The sequence below is a fragment of the Balearica regulorum genome, chromosome 5, assembly GCF_011004875.1.
Source record: "Balearica regulorum gibbericeps isolate bBalReg1 chromosome 5, bBalReg1.pri, whole genome shotgun sequence".
Lineage (NCBI taxonomy): Eukaryota > Metazoa > Chordata > Aves > Gruiformes > Gruidae > Balearica > Balearica regulorum.
This window is the reverse complement of record NC_046188.1, coordinates 25,527,095-25,543,024: the sequence shown is the minus strand read 5'-3', so window position 1 is coordinate 25,543,024 and position 15,930 is coordinate 25,527,095. Positions and strand designations below refer to the sequence as shown.

The window sequence follows — 15,930 nt, the reverse complement described above, 5'->3', positions numbered from 1 at the left end:
TCCTCTCTGATAAATCTCACTCTGAGCAGAGTCCCCTTTTGTGTGTTTGCATGTTAATCCGTGTGTCACCTACGCGGGTTCTGTGGTGTCATCAGAGGTAGGAGTGAAGTAATTTTGCCTATTTCTTTGCTTTTGTTTTAAGAACACATTGTAAAATTAAAACCAAACAAAAACCCCACAATACTTACCCCTCTTCCCTCATTACAGCTTTTATCTGTCTGTCTCGTTTCCATCTGTCCTTACACTCATTTCTTCTTCCTTTAATCTCCTGCTTCCAGCAGTTTCATTAAAATGAGACTTAGTATTGTTAATAGAAATTAATAATCTAACCCATGTGATTTTCTTTTTCCCCACTGGTGCTTCACTTGTGGCTGCTCCATTTTGAATTAAAAATAAACAAACAGTTTCTTAAGGGAAATGTATTCTGTATGCTGCTGGGAGTCTTTTAATATTAAGGCAAAAATAGAAAGTCTGTTTACCTTCATTAAAAAAAAAAACAAACAACAAAATACTACAATCAGAAGCTAGATCTTAATCACTTACTATACTGTCTCTTAACTTTTTCCTTTTATTTTTTCTGCTTCTGAAATTGAGAAAAGGAACTCAAACAACACGAAAATAGTAAGAAATAATCTGCATGTTGTATTACTGTTCACCTGTTTTACTTTTCCATGGGCAATCAGTCAGCTCTCAGTAATGACAAGCGCACCTTACCCATATTCACAACTCTTTGGCCTCTGGGGGAAGTGCCACTGAGCCCCTACGGCTCAGAGAGCGCTGCTTTTTGAGATGAGAAACTGTTGGAGACCTCTCTATTTAGAGAAGTGCTTGGCTTGGTTCTGTGTGCCAACCAACCTTCTCTTTCACATTGTTGAGGCTGGGGATGACAGACAGAGAAATATCGTTTAAAAATCTCAACCTCTATTTTTCAATGTCTTTTTTGATTTTATTTTTTTTTTAATTAAAGGACTACAACAATGCAGGGAAGTGTGGCTATGTCTGGAAAAAGTTACTGAGAGAAGGAAAAGATGTGAGAAGCCTTAAAAATACAGTATATTTAAAGGTATATGTGCAGTGTTTCAGGTACTGATTTGATTTACATTCTGATTTTGTTCAGGTTAGATTTCAGATTGCATTCCTGTAGCTGAGGATAAAAGTTGTCCCATTATATATCCCTTTAGCCATTTTTTTTCTCTCACTATAACACTATTATATTGTGAACATATAATGTAAATACAGGTATTGCATTTGTGCTTGTATCGCTGCCTAGCTGTGTGAGCATATTATCCTTATTGTACTGATTTACTCTTCTGACTGCTAACCATTGAAAAGATTTTAATATTTTCCTTTTTTAAAAAAAATAATACTACTGTTAATTATGTAGATAGCAATTTTTGTCAAATTAAATCTTAAATTAGAAGTGAATTTAAAAATACTGCAAACTTGCCGCCTCTTGTTTAGTTGCTTCTTAAGCTATAGGAATAATAGGAGGAAGAGTAGAATGTAGGAAGAGAAGCGGATGTGGTCACTCAATAAGTGATCCATACAGTTACCTGGAAACTGTATTTCACCTCGCAATTATTGAGAGAGAGGGAGAGAGAGAATGAACAAGGCAAAGGAGAGAAGAGGTGACTTCCTTCACCTTGGAGTTTAAGGGGAATTTTATTTTTGTAACAGTCAGACCCAAGAAGAGTCTGAACAAAAACTAAGCAAAGGAATTCATTGTCCCTAATCCCACTCTTCAGGTTTTGGATTTGTCTTCCTCAAGCAGTGAAAGTTCCCTTTTCTTTGCCTACATGTGTTGATCTGAGTGATTACACCAGGAACCTGCAGAAGTTCTGGCCAGCGGGCTGTGTGGTTTCCTTCAGCGCAGGATGTTGCAGGGAGAGTAAGAAAATGCTTCTTCCTAATTTTGACCCTCTGTGCGTATGTCCGAAGGGAGCGTATGTATTTCATTTCTTGCGTAGGAATCCACTCTTTAGGAACCGCTTACCTTTTCGTACTGACCTTTGAGGGAATTATTCCTCGGGTACGTGACACAGCTCCGAGGAAGAAGCTTTTGTATGAGTTCGAATTGGGAAACTAACAAAGACAATGATTTGTACCTGCAGTTTGTGTCTCAGGTGAGGGCATATGGCAAGAATATATTAGTTACACTGTACTGACAACGTCTGTCTGCAGTACAGTGGGAAGGGAATGCGTGTGCAGACACCACAAATGTACACTCTGACATAGAAAAGATGTGATTATATTCACACACAATAACACGTGTGCATCTATAAATATGTATGTCTAGGAACATGCACATACATATGTATGGTCATACTGAATATTGGTGTTGCATCTCTCATATGCAAACCTAAGGCTGTTTCATAGGACAGTGAAATACAGCATTTTTACTTTTCCGTATTAACATCCACATCCTGGAGAATTTTTTTTCTGCTTAGTTATAGTTGCCACTAGAAATGTTGATAGGACTACAAAATTGCCATCTCTGTTTCTAATTAATATTCTACATGACAGACAGAAACTGACCAAGGAACTATCTTGAAGGGAAAATAAAAATCATTGGCAAATGAGGGCATCCTGCCAGATGCTATGTCTCTTACGCTGTTTCCTCTGATGTACAAGACACATGAGTCATTGATCTGATAAGAATGAAAATTATTTTGTGAACAGAAGGAAAAAGTTGAAAGGAATAAGTGATATATTTGATAGAGAGACGGAAAGGTATAACATTGGAATTTTAAGTCATTGAAGGAGCGAATTCCAGACCCCATGACAGAGAATTAACGAAGTTGTTGTCCCTGACTCTAATGCACAGACTGAGGAAATGTGACTTGATTTTAGAGGTTACTGGAAATCTCCATATTCCATGAATGGGAGGAAATCTGAGTCAGAGAAGCTGAATGCAACTGTCTGCTTTGAGTATCTCTGAAAGTCTGGGATAGGGAGTTGTTGTTAATTGAGGAGAGTGGGGAGGGAGTTGTTTGTTTTATTGACAGAATAAATTGAAAAACCTCTGTAAGGGAAATGGCCTAGTTACTGGGTTCCTGATGAGGTTCCCATCATAGAATGTGGTCTCAGTACACTAAGCTTACTGAGCACAAGGCTGATGATGAAACTGGTAGCTTTAAAGTATTTGTTTTTCCCTCCACTCCCAATTCCACTTGTAAAAGTAAAGATGATCTAATCATTATCAATTATTGAGAAATATGGAAAGATCAATATATTTTAAAAATAGGATTTTTTTCATTGTATTGATTTGAAGTAATCAATAAATATTGCATTTAGCCTGAGAGGGGAAAGACTTTGGAGAGATTGCATCAGAGAAAGTTGCTGTGACAGAGATTTCACATCCCGTTTTCTTCGTCTCCAAGAGAATGCTGCTCTACCCTCCGTGCCCCTTCCACTGTTATTCCCCAGCCTGGTTTCTGCACTGTTACCACTGCTCAGAATTATGTAATTTGAAAACACCTATATTCTTCAGGTAATTTTAGTTCAATAAGAAGTTTTGTGCGTTGTATCAGTGGGTGTCTCTACCAAATCTTCCAGGGCTCAAAAGATACAAACTCTCTTAGGTGATGGAAGAAGGGAGAAGGTAAAAGGTTTAAACCTGAGACTAGATGAACTTCACAGGCTCTATTGGGAGCACAGCAGAATTTCTCCAAAGAGTGTAAAATGTCTAAAAGAGGTTTGATTAAGGAAAGAAATAGTAAAAGTAGAAAAAGATGGTGACAAATCTTGGCTATAAAAGCCAAAATCCTTTCCCCAACTTCTCCTTCTAATTTGCGCTCCCCAGTTTAGGAGTCAGGGGGTCATAACGGCAGCTAGGGTTGTGCGCCAACAGTTCCACTGTAGATTGCAGAGACTGGGAAATTCTTCCCAGTAAGACCTGTTCTTTATCCCGTGGAGCTACTGATGACAACTTTACAGCCAGGGAGCACAACAGAATTTTTAGTTTGTGCAGTGTGTGAGCAAGTAAATTTAGCATCTGTCCAGTACCCAGAAGTGAGGTACCTAGGTAATGCTGCTATAGAAACTGGGGGGGGGGGGAAGGAAAGATCAGAGCTTCCACAGAAAACTATGAATTCAGAGGGTTGTTTGTTTAGCAAAGGGACTTAACAAAGAAGATATTAGCAGTACTTGGCTATGGTGACCTTGCCAAAAATACGAAAATCTTGATTTCTTTTTGTCTTCCCGGTATTGGCTGCATTTGAGTTGTGAAGGTAGTCATCTCTATGTAGCTTGCGTGTGTAAAGCACTTTGTGCCTGTCACCAGGAACAGAACATAATTTAGTATTATTTATTAGTAATAGCCATTGACCTGGTGAGTTTTACTTCTTAGGAATTAAACTGTAGTAACTTATTCTTTGCGTTTGTTTCCATCCTTGCTATGCTGCCTCTCTCTAAAGCTTTGCCCTGTCTCTTCAGAGCAATAGAGATGCCCACAAAATGATCCTTGCAGCTGGAGCACAGTGCGCTTTGATTGTTCCAGTGCTTGAGAGTCTGGCTGCTGGCAGTGACTGTCCGTGAGGAGAAACATGCTTGCTCAAGGTGGAACACACTGTATAATAATATATTTGTCATGTTTGTAATTGCAAATGTAATTAGCAAACAATCTCTGGGGGATTGAGGACTTGAAACTTTCACTGCACATCATTTGACCCTATCTTGACTGGACCGGAGTTTGTATGCCACTGTTAACCCTTGCTGTTCTTGCAAAGAAATGCTCCTTCTAGTCTGGCTGCTGCTAAGTTTCCTGTCTGTCTTTTTTCCCCACTCTCTTTTGTTTTGCTTTGAGCAGCATTGTACCTGTATTTGCTTATACCTTCTTATATTGTGATGGTGAGCGCTTACGTTCCTCCTGCGACACACGCACTAATATTTCCTCTCCTAGCACTTCTGACACAGTCTGGAAAGCATTCTGCAATGCCCTTTGTGAAGAGCACTGTGTACCCGTAAGTGCTTTTGCATACTGAGCTGTTCAGTGCATTCCTATCACCACAGGCAACGTTACTATTCAGTGCCCCCTGCACTTCGCAAAGACAACTTGCGAAAAGCAGGTGGCAAGCTGTTATCACACAACCTGCGATGGCTCTGTGTCCCTGCTGAGCTGGAATTTTCTTGCACTCCCTTTCTGAATGGGGGAGGAATAAATATGTAAGAAATCCTGTTCGTTTTGTGGGATCCTGGCAAATCTCAGACTAGTCACCCTTAGGATGACTTTGTTGTCCTACAAAGAATATTCCTGATCCGTAAGGATTTAGCAAACAACACAGAATCTGTTCATAAAGTCACAAACTTATGTGTGCATAGGAAGCAAAGAGGGCTGCTTTGCTTTTTCATGTTAATATTGTCTCTTACTTGTTTCAGTTTTTTAAGATAGGACTTAAATTGAAATAAAATTTGTGATAGGACTGTTCTTGTTTTGGACAGAGTTTTATTTATTCTTGCACTTGTGTGTGCAAAAGGAATTCGCTTAAATATAGAGAGGGGTGACCATTGTCGTACAATTTTTGTCGTGACTATAAGGACATCTCTCAAATATTGCATCCTGTTGAAGGCTTGGAAGAAGAAGGAAGCCTGTTCTAGTTTCTTCTTGGTAGGGTAAGAGCCTTTGATGAGAACCCCTTCCTTCAGTCCAGATTTTCCTTTTCCATTCCTGGAAATTACGTTGGATTTACCATGTGTTTTAAGGCTTATCTATTTTTCTTAAATTAGAACAGGTTATAATGTGGGTGATGAAAGTGGGACCTCCAGCTTAGAGTAACCTGCGTATCAGGAGACAATTTCTTATAGCACCTTTTGTTTTGAATTGATTGTGTGTGTTTTACTGCAGCTGTTTTTAGATGAAGGTTTCTTGTTGCTCTGTGTCTACTGTTCTGAAAGGCTTTTTGTACATACGGTATATTTAGAAGTGTTATTTTCTAATTTTCCCCCCTTTTTTCTCCTGGCACTTTAAAGTTCCCTTTAGTAATAACGGCCCTCAATCTCCGGTGATGGAGCCGTCACGGTGAACAATGCTGGTGAGTGTATTGTCTCGGTGTCCTTTTACTCAAGAGAAAGGTCAAAAGAACAGCTTTTTAAAAATATTCAATTCTTCTGTTATGATTTTGGATATGGAGATGATAATTTTAAGAATGTATAAGCAGTTGGGTGAAAATAAGACAAATATGATTTTCCATCAGTTGCCGCAAGTACTTTTTTTTTAAATGTGCTGAACATGAACTATTACAAACCAAATTTCTCACTGAGATTTACACCATTTTATATATTAAAAAATTAAACAGCTGAAAATAAGGGTACTAAAGAATTATTATTCTTCAACAGATTATGTTTTTCTAAAGTTTTCTGCGTTGTTTTTGTTTTCATTCAATCTGATGAGTTTCTCATTCTCAGCCATATTATTTGTTTCCTAACTTAAGAAATTACACTTACCTAGATGAGTTTTTCACAGATGTGGCAATACAGGGTGTTACTAATTTCAAGGATTTGGTTTAGGAATTTTTTTTGGTGTACATAACCAGAATTAGCCGACACAAATTTTCAATGTGCACATACTTTACATTTTATTTTTTAAAAAAATCTTTGCTTTATACAGCAATTTTGAGGACTGGCTGTTGTTTTATTTTTCTTTGTTTCTGGACCGCGCATGGCATGTGATTGCTATCTGGTTTTCACAGTTCAGAAAGTGCTGTAGAGGAAGAAGAGCAAATTAATTCTTCAGAACACCCAAATTCAATCCTCCTTCACCTTCTTTTCAGACGTACGTGATGTTGCTTCTACTTTTATCTCTAAGAGTTTAATTGAGTTTCTTCATAGTTTTTGTATTTCTGTTGATGAGGGGTTTTTTTGGTCATTTTTGTAGTATAAGGGGGTAATGGTACAGGGAGATACCGAAAACGTTCTCCTATGAAACTAAAAACGTTGGTGCCTATTGCCTGACACTCTTTAGTAGGCAATTTTTGTTATCAGATTAATCAGTAGTGCAAAGGTATCTGGCTGGATCAGGGCTCTGCGTACACCTAACTGTATTAAGCAGCAACTTCCAAGCGATGCTGTACAGCCTGCAATGCAGCCTAACCAAGGACCTGGGGCAGGGAGGGGGCCACAGCTGTCTGATATAATCCAGACTCACTTTTAAAGCTAAGGAAATCCTGACATGGGAAGGATGTTGATTTTATTTATTGTGGATTCTTTTTGCCATAGTAGATTGTAGCAAATATGACCTTTTGAAAATCATGGTTAAGTGTATTGATGTGTCCGTATGTATTATTTTACATAGATGATGCCAGACATGTCTCCTTTGGAATAATTGATACAAGTTGCGTAGTGGCACTAAGTATGCTGTAGAGGACTAGAATGAGTGAAAGTATGAGAGAAACCGTTTTCTTGCATACAGAGATCTGTAAGTGCATGGATCGATGTATATCAGGGTGTGTGTTTGTACATGCTTATTTTTAAATACATGTGCGCATACTATAAATTAACAGAATGCACATGTATATGAAATACATAATTTTATATATAATCACATGTTCATTTGATATCGCATAGTGTACTGTTTCACTTAGTTATCCGTACAATGCTTCTTTCTACACATATGCAAACCTTTCTGCATATGATTGCATATTTCTGTGTGTGTATGTGTGCATAAATGTATAAAAAAAAGGATACATGTGTCTGTCTTCATCACAAGGTTGTTCTGAGTCTTTGTTAATTAATGTTTGTAAATCTGTAGATAGCCTTGCATAGAAGGTGTTCTATAAATTTAGAATTCTTTACAAATACCCTATATGTAACAGTTGTGCTTTAAAAAAAAAAAAAAGGTGTTTCTCTTGGAACGTACGTAATTGTGGGCTATATAGGGTTATGTGCTACTAAACATCTGCATTTAGATCTTTTGCTTGTAAATCAATGACTATCAGAATTTGTGATTTTTAAAGAGGAACAGAGATTTTCTTTAAATAAACTATCAGAGAGGAATTTGAAAAATGGTGTGCAGGACATAGGTCCAGTTATAACATTGTCCGGATAAAGCTGGGCTCATATGCCATAGCCAGAAAAGTCAGTGCTTTGGAATTTCTTTTTTCTTTTTGTTTATTTTTTTGTTATTTTGGAAACTTCTATTTCTTCTTTTTTTTTTTTTTTTTTTTTTCTTTTTAATGTGATTTTGGTTTTGGAAGGCACAAAATACAATGTACTTCTCCTTATGAAAACCTGTGCTTTGAAAGTTATTTGTCAGTGAGATACTTTAGGTTTTTATTTCAACACCTACAGTGTTTCTGACCGTTCTCTTTTTATTCTTTTAGAAGTGGTTTTCGTTGGATTTTTCTTTTTTTTTATAAACAGAGCAGTTCCTTTTCTGCTAGCAATTACAGCTAGGGGACTGTCATTGCAGAGGATTCTATAAGCCCTAATCACTGCCCATGATCATTACTTCTCTAATAATAAGGACCATCTCTTGATGGTTCCCCTCTTGAATTCCTATTTGAACATGGACTTATTTCTAAAAATATGAACAAATTTAATTCCACAGTGTTTTTTAAATAACATATAATTATGAAACAAAAAGCAAAAGCTCTCACAGTACAGGGATGTGGTATTTATACGTGTTTTAACACACGAATTTTCCTTAGAATTTTCCCCTCAGGTGTTTAGGGAAAAACAGATGCAGCCCTCCTCCGCCCCTTCAATTGTTGGTTGAAAGAAGAAAAAATACCTGGGTTTGCCTGGTCTGCTTTTTCAACATACTATTACTTTGCTTCAGTCTCTGAAAAATGTTATAGATTCAATTCCCCTGTTGGACCAAGAGTTAAAAATTAATTCATGAATAATAAAAACCAATCAGTCTTGTTGAGTTTAAGAAGGATTAGAAGAAAGGTTTTTGTACAGAAGCAGTTATATATCTTGGTGGTGATGTTGTTGGACTAATAGACATTGTACTAGGTCCCGTTGGTTATCTGATAAAGGTAGCTGATTTGCAAATAGGATTGTTATCCTGATGACTAACGAGTCTAATATTGGATGGATTAAAAGAGGTTGGGCGGCTGGTGTCTATTATAAGTTCTCAACTCCCTCTTAGGAGATAATTTATTTGATTCAGACGTGTAGATTGAAAAGGGACCAGGTAAATACATACCACAAAGGAACAGCTCATGCTATGTTACTGCAGCTGCGATTTTCAGGGAAGGCGATGTGACTTGGGCACAGAATTCCACTGAGTGTCAGCATGTCTGTGGTGGGAAGCTGTCCATAGCGCAGTGAGAGGCCTGTGTAGACATCAGGCTATCCTGCGCTCAGAGCATGTAACTGATAGTAGGTGGGCACAGAAAAACTCATGATCCCCTTGGTATAGAGGAAGGATTTGTACCCAAAGAAGGATTTGCACCCAAAATTTTATGATGCAAAACCTGACCCTGTCCCTGCATAGATCTGCTGTGTGACACTGGAGAGGGGGAGAAGGAAGTAGGAGACATGGTTTCAGGGGAATGAAAGCATCCACAGTGATGGAGATCTCAATTTTTAAAAAAATGGTCCAGAGCTGAAGCTAGAGTTTAAGGGAAGCTGGTGGACATAGGTGGCTTGTTCCAGGGACAGTACTTGAGCCTGACATGGGGTGTAGGAAGAAGGTTGCTCTTCTGCACTAGACAGCCATTCAGCACAGTTAGGTGGAGGTCTGGGGAAGGGAGGAAGAGGATATGGCTGCCATGGGCAAGAGGAAGAATTGATAAATCTTTTCAAATATCTGTTCCATCAGAGCTTCTTAGGACTACAGAGCCTTGCTGAGAAAAGCATCTTGAGTGACAAATTCTCCTCCTGTAAGAGGAGTTCACTGTCATGCTTAAGAGCTGCAGCATCTCTTTCAGCTGTCATAGGAAAACTTGCAAACACAGGATCTTTAGGAGGTTAAAGACAGTGATATTCAGCCTGCAGGCAACTGGCTGTTAGATTTGGGTAGAAATGAAGGCAGCATAAAGAGAAGTGTCCTGTTTTTGAAAGGAGAATAGTTTTGCTTCCTTCAGTGGGGGACTGGCCAGTGGCTTTGCCTCCACCTGCCCATTGCTCCAGCGCAGGTAGGAGCTGGAAGAGCTCTGCAGCCATCTGCAGGGCTCTGCTGACAGTGCGCCAGGCACCTTGTTCCTGCAAAAGGGGCTGCAGGGCCTGCCTGGAGAGCAACCATCGTACCTTTCTTTTCACAGGCCAACTCTTTGGAAATGTTCAAATTACTTTGTCCTCAAAAAAGTACATGTGGGTTTTTCCTGGGCATCTTGGCAGTGATCTCATTGCTGCATTAAGAGCGAGTTTCCATGTTTATGGACCTCATGGAGCCTTCAGAGAGGCTCTCTGTTATCCCTGACAGGTCCTACCCTGCACACTCCCTTTTGCATCTTACTAGTACATATTTGGACGCTGTTACCACATCCTCTGAAGAACAATTCCACTGTCTGTGGAGATCTCATGGTAAAGAAGCTTGATGAGGAAAGAGAAACCTTAGTGTTTCCCATATGAGTTGCATGCGGTCTTTGAGAAATACATAACTGTCTCAAAAGAATGCATCTTTTGTGTATTTGCACGCTGTTTCCTAAATGAAGCAATCTCTTTCTTTCTCACAGAATCACAGAGTGGCTGAGGTTGGAAGGGACCTCTGGAGGTCATCTGGTTCAACCCCCCTGCTCAAGCAGGGCCACCTAAAGCTGGTTGCCCAGGACCATTTCCAGATGAATTTTGAATATCTCAAAAACAGGAGACTCCACAACCTCTCTAGGCAACCTGTGCAAGTGCTTGTTACCTTCACAGTGAAAAAGTACTTCCTAATGTTCAGACAGACCCTACTGTGTTTTAGTTCATGCCCTCATGTGTGCCCCTTTAGTTTTTTCCTCATGCCTGAGTTTACCGAATCGTTTTATGGTCACTTAAAACTCTATCTAGTTTGTCAGTCTCTTTCTAATATAGTGACACATAGAAATTTTAGGTGCATTTAGGTTAAACCTATGTGTAAGAGAAGTATTCCCTACCTCGTTCCCTGGCAGTGTATCTTGATGTCACTTGTGTAGGTGATTGACAGCTGGCAGTGTGACTGTGTCATTGGGATCTGAACCGCTGGGCTCTTGCAGCCTGAGTTAAGAATGACAGGTATGTTGTCTTAAATTCACGATTGTTTCATCAAGAGCATCTATTGTGTCTCATCAGGAGATACAAGATTTTCTCATCTAGTCGGGAGTATAGCTTGTCCACATCACAATATGATGAGTACGTAGAGGTATTTGTTTCAAATATCCTCTTTATCTTTTTCTTAGTCAGTAGCTGGTTTATCCGGATTCTTTTCTTAAGACGAATATGAATAGCAGTGAGCAACAATGAAATGCAGATTTAACAGAGAACAATCCATTCACTTGGGGGTTGCTGTTATTTTGACCCCTGTCCTCAATCCTCATTGTCTCTGGTTTCTTCTGGGAGAATGACATTTGAGTGGTCTCACTGTATCTTTGGTGCATCATCAATGTGAGAGTTAGGATAAAGATTTTACACTGTTCGTGATGTGGACTACTGAACCAGGGAAAAAACCTTTGATCGCAGTAGAGAAAAATCTTTGAGGAGGATGCCATATTAAAATGACTTCTACTGTGATAGAAAACCTTCTGCCTGTAATAATGTAGTCAGTACTCGCTGCCTTCTAGGAGCAACTACTGTGCTAACAGGTTCTGTTTCACTTGCGGCAATAGGTAATTTATATCAGGTTACTTCATCTTCTGAGAGCAACTAACAACCATGAAATGCTGTCACTGTTGTTGAAGGAAGAGGCTGGTGTTAAGAATTTATATGGGAAACTACACAAGCAGAAGCCACAAGATGAAGAAGCCATCTACAAGCTTTGAGTGTGTTTGGGAACTTGCTTTTTAAAACTGCCTTCTAAGGTACTTTCCATCTGAATCTGCTGTCATTTTTACTTGTGTAAATGACAACTAACTGTGAAAATCAGATGGGATACACCAATGTAAAACTGGCACAAGATTAATATTAGACCATTCAGCTCAGCATCACAGTAGAGGAAGATATACCTGGAACTAATATAAGAAATCATATTGAAGTGGAGGGGGTGGGAGGGAAGGACGAAAGCTTTGTATGGGAAGGGTGGAAACTAGTGATTTTCCTTCCATAAAACTCTGCCAGGTGCTGTTAATGCCTCAGATCACTGGTTGCTTCTTTCAGAGTTCAGGTTTCATGCTTCTAATGCATGAAATGATTCCTTCAGCCCTTTGGGAATAATTTGGAGTATGTTGGAGAAGGCTACATAGGGGTAATTGGGGAGCAGTTTGATGCATTGCTAAAATGCACAGAGGACAAAATGCCAAATGAGGTGTGAGAGAAGGTGAAGTGTGAACTCGCTGAAGTTGCAAAGAATATTATCAGGATAAAACCACAGCAGCGGTGAGTAAAGCAGGACTCCAAAGAAGCATTCTAGCATGTGGAGAATTCCTGAGAGCTCCAGATGAGGATTTCCCTTGCCAAATTTATGAGGATGAAACCTGTGGAAGAAGGCCTGTGCAAAGGAGAAAGAAGATAGCTGGGAAGAAGAGACTTAACTCTGGTTTCAAGCTCCTTTAAGGTATTTATATAACGCCATCAAGCTGCGCAGTAATTGCATCCTTATATCAATAGATGAAACAAAAAGTGGAAGGCAAATGTAACAAATTGTGCCTTAAGCAAAACCTCCCTGATATTCCCCTGTGGGTAGGAAATGTAAGTTTAACACCATCTGATTCTGTAGTATCCTGAGAACTCCAGTGCTGCAAGGAAATGCAAAAAGGCAGTACTCTACTGCTCTAGACAAGAGATCCAAAGGAGATTTGATGGTTCAGAATGATCTCAAGCATTTTGGATTGTAAACAGTATACTTCCACTGGAGACTGTTGGAGTTGTGTTTGATTGGAGATGGTGAGCTGGAGGAAAGACAAGCAAGGGCAGAACTTGTGTCATGGAGTTTGAGATCAGACTATGACGGAGTAATGGTGACTGAAAAGCCAAGGACAGCAGTCCAGTCACTGTGGCTGTGTCTTGCCACGTAACTAAGGTTTTTGTCTGAAGCATAGTAGGAAACATCTATTTCTTACCACTTCTCATTTAACTTACTGAACATACACTGAAAACGCAGAGTCATTTCTTCCTGCAGAAAGTTGGAATTTGAGTACAACAGCTTTAGGAGAAGGAGAAATCACAGAGGAGAGGAAGAAAGATTTTGCTAGCACATGCACAGGTTTCTGCTGCTAAAATTGAATGAGAATTTGCCTAAAAACTAGGGTCAAACCTTGCAAAACTACTGCTTTGTTTCTCTCCCAGCTTTTTAATTCAGTATGCACTGTATGGCCACTGGACTGGAAATGGGCTTTCCTTCAAATTTGCAGGCTGTCTTGTTTTGTCTCTCTGCTACAAGGTGAAAGTTGTTGGCAACACCCTTGTGAAGTGAGGAAGAGGCCTCACATGCAAACACACAGGTCCCGTCCACCTGACAGCCCTATCACGGCCCCTGGCACTGACTGAGAGCAGAGCCTGCCTCCTGCACCCGTTGTGGGGAACTGGAAACCCAGGTGGTGCTGGAAGCAAATTGCACTGGAGAGAGGTGATGAGATGTAGGGCAGCAGGATATTCAGAGGGCAGAGGAGTTTTGAAATGGAGCTTTTGACATTGGAAAGAGCTGTTGTGTGTAATGTCATGGGGCCTGAAGAAAGAGAACTGTTCCCTTGGGATGAGGAGATTTATTACAGTGTGTTTAGCATCCCTGCAACTAGAGAAGGAAGATGCACATTAGCAGCTGGTAGGAGGCCTGTGCTGCACTTCTGCTCCAAGGGAGCGGAGAAGGCAGGAATGATGCATTGCTGTGAAGTGGGATGAGAGTGAAGTCCTGTGCATCAGTCGGGGCAAGTTAGAGCAACACTGGCTTGGCATGGAAGAAGGAGAAACTCAGCTGACCTTTTTATTGTAACAGAGATATTACAGAATATACGCAGGAGAAAAAGCTCACAATCAGTGAGCTGGAAAAGGGGGGAATCCCTGGGGACCACCAATCAATTTGAAAAAATTTTCTGGCCTGTTCTACTGGCTGCTGCTGTCTTTTAATATGGTTTCAAGTCTTTGTGCTGTGTTGCAGGATTACAGGGTTCTTACCTGTTGGCTCCTTGTTGGCTCTTGGCAGTGTGGTGCAGGAGATGGTGTCACTTTCTTCCAACTTTTATTTTTATCTGAAGTCCTTTTTGCTGAGTGGGAGGGAGGGAACAGAGAACAGCACATGGCAGTACCTCTTGTACTTGAGAAGTTCATGGTCTGATGGCATTGCTTTGTAGTTCCTGTTCTGGTGGCTCTTTAAATTTGTGCAGTGCTTGCTCTAGCAGGTGTACATAGAGATGGGGAAGGAAAGGAAGGTTCTGTGTTTTACCTGGTTTTGAGTAATACTTTGCATAGATATTTCATATAAATACTTTACATGCAAATGAACCTATGGAGAACTACATGGTGTCTATCTTCTACTTCTCGATGTAAATGGATTTGCTACTTCACCTATGTGCCTTATGCATGCACCCTCTACACACTTCTTGTGAGTGTCCATCTGTACTAAAGCAAGGATATCTCCATATCTCCTGTGAAGCTCCATCTTGGTTGCAGGAGGTGCTTCTTGCTGAACTGAGTCTCAGAGCGTCTCCTTGGCCTGAGGAGGGTGCTGTTAGGACTCCTCCTGTAAAGGTAATACATAAACCAACCTAACAGGAGTGTGAACTTGCTGAATTAACATATTAAGTCCCTGAGAGAATTCCTGATTCCAGCAGGAGATATAGATTTGGGATTGGGGTTATGGAGTCAACACTTATTTAAAGTGTCATCAAGACTGAAAGGTATTTGGTGTAGGTGGACTGAACAGCATTTGATCTGAGGAGCTACAGTTTTAATGGACAGGGAGCAACATAGTGCTGGACAGGACAGTCTAGCACTTCAGAAATTAGTTTTGGAAAAGCCAGTCCATGACAATTTTTAAACGAGGTTGTTGCCTACCCCCTGCTTTCTGCAGGGATTGAAAGGTGCGAAGTGAAAGATCTTCACAGAAATAGGAGGTAGAAGGTGAACCATGTTTCCATGTAGCGATGCTGAACTTCTGGCATGTCCTTTCACTGGTGCGCATTCTGACATTTGCTTATCACTTGGGGAGCAAGGACACATCTTTTGCCTCCAGCAGCCCAGCTGCTGGGATGGAGTAAATATTGTTTTGTAGCCAAAGGGGCCTGTTAGCCTCTAGGAGACACCAAACAGCAGCACTCAGAAAAATTAGCAGCAGTAAAAGTACATTATACAATTCATCAATCTTTTGTTTTCAACACTGAAGCAGTGTTACTTGGGGCACGCAGGTTACACCAGGGTCAGCACTTTCATTAGGAGATCCCTGGTCCCCACCCTCAGCCCACCACCCACTACCAGGGGTGCAGCAGAACTGCTTCGTGCAGTGGGTGCAGGCAGCTGCCTGGCATAGGTGAGGCTGGGAGCAGCCGTTCAGTTCTAGGCAGCGTGAAAAATCAGCAGCAGTTAGGTACGAGTAAAAATATTATAAGTTTCCCTGGTGTCAGCACAGGCCAGTTCTGATTTTAAAAATGAAATATGGCAGCTAATTAATCTAGATCACAGCTTAATCGCCTGTGGTGGGTTTTAAAAAAAACATTTTTGTGTGAATTTAGCACTTATGAAAGTGAGAGGCTGAGATTCCTGCATAGACCAAAGCACAGCATGGATAAGCTGTCTCCTGCCGGCTCTGTTCATGCTCCTCTGTGGTGGCCTCCAGTAGCCACTGCTATTATCTCCAGAGCTTGCCTTTCATACCCTCCTCCGCAGCAACATCCACACTCCCAGTGTGACACACCTCCCCAGCACCTCTGCATCTCCTTT

General features: G+C 40.4%; 1 protein-coding gene across 5 annotated transcripts in view; it reads left to right on the top strand.

The window, feature by feature from the left end:
- Window positions 1-15,930, top strand: part of ESRRB (estrogen related receptor beta) — a 161,132-nt gene that overhangs the window by 72,336 nt on the left and 72,866 nt on the right. The window lies entirely within an intron of this gene.